Below are 1228 nucleotides of genomic sequence, written 5' to 3'. Positions count from 1 at the left end.
ATTTGCCCATCTTCCTTGGTTGGACCTGGATTTGATCTTTTTCTGAACATTTTCTCTGTCTACTTTGCTTCCATGAATTTTCTCCTACCACATCAAAGATTTCAACTTTACAAAAGCTTTTAAATACATTTTAAAAGCTACATATCATTTTTACATTTAGAAAATTGCTCATGATCTTCACCATCTTCATCTTATTGGGTCTTACTATGTGATCACACTGTCGAGAAGGGATGTAACGATATCAAAAACTCATGGTACAATATTGCCATGACAAAAAGTCCACACTATGATATTTTGAAAAGATGAAAAAAAACTTTGATTTGGGGGGGTTGATATTCCATCCAACTTAAAGTGCTCCTGCTTTTTGTCTTGATTAACATTGTGGTCTACCTTTTCAACAGAAAAAACCTAAAGGATGGTTACTGAGTGGTTGGTTTTGCATTTGTGCATCTGGTTTGTTTGCCCATCTCCGTTACAATGTAGTAACGCACTGTTGTGTGTTTCAGTTTCATGAATGTCTCAGTACCATACTAGTATTAGTATTAGGACTAGTATTGCTTTCATCAGGAAGTACAGTGGTGTGAAAAAGTGTTTGCCCCCTTACTGATTTCTTATCTTTTTGCATGTTTGTCACACTGTAATGTTTCAGATCATCAAACAAATTTAAATATTAGTCAACGATAACACAAGTAAACACATCATGCAGTTTTTAAATGAAGGTTTTTATTATTAAGGGAAAACAAAATCCAAAACTACAAAACCCTGTGTGAATAAGTGTTTGCCCCCTAAACCGAATAACTGGTTGGGCCACCCTTAGCAGCAACAACTGCAATCAAGCGTTTTCGATAACTTGCCATGAGTCTGCCACAGCGCTGTGGAGGAATTTTGGCCCACTCATCTTGGCAGAATTGTTGTAAGTCAGCCACATTGGAAGGTTTTCGGGCATGAACTGCCTTTTTAAGGTCATGCCACAGCATCTCAATTGGATTCAGGTCAGGACTTTGACTAGGCCACTCCAAAGTCTTCATGTTGTTTTTCTTCAGCCATTCAGAAGTGGACTTGCTGGTGTGCTTTGGATCATTGTCCTGCTGCAGAACCCAAGTTCGCTTCAGCTTGAGGTCACAAACGGATGGCCGGACATTCTCCTTCAGGATATTTTGGTACACAGCAGAATTCAGGGTTCCATTTATCACAGCATGTCTTCCAGGGCCTGAAGCAGCAAAACAGC

At 39.2% G+C, this 1228-nt stretch overlaps 1 protein-coding gene across 3 annotated transcripts in view; it reads right to left on the bottom strand.

Moving 5' to 3' along the window:
* Window positions 1-1228, bottom strand: part of LOC109968422 (aminopeptidase N-like) — a 34294-nt gene that overhangs the window by 5066 nt on the left and 28000 nt on the right. The gene's annotated exons all lie outside the window — the stretch shown is intronic.

This window comes from Monopterus albus, unplaced genomic scaffold (genome assembly GCF_001952655.1).
Source record: "Monopterus albus unplaced genomic scaffold, M_albus_1.0 scaffold149.1, whole genome shotgun sequence".
Lineage (NCBI taxonomy): Eukaryota > Metazoa > Chordata > Actinopteri > Synbranchiformes > Synbranchidae > Monopterus > Monopterus albus.
The sequence above is the reverse complement of the archived record's forward strand: the minus strand, read 5'-3'. Positions and strand labels throughout refer to the sequence as shown.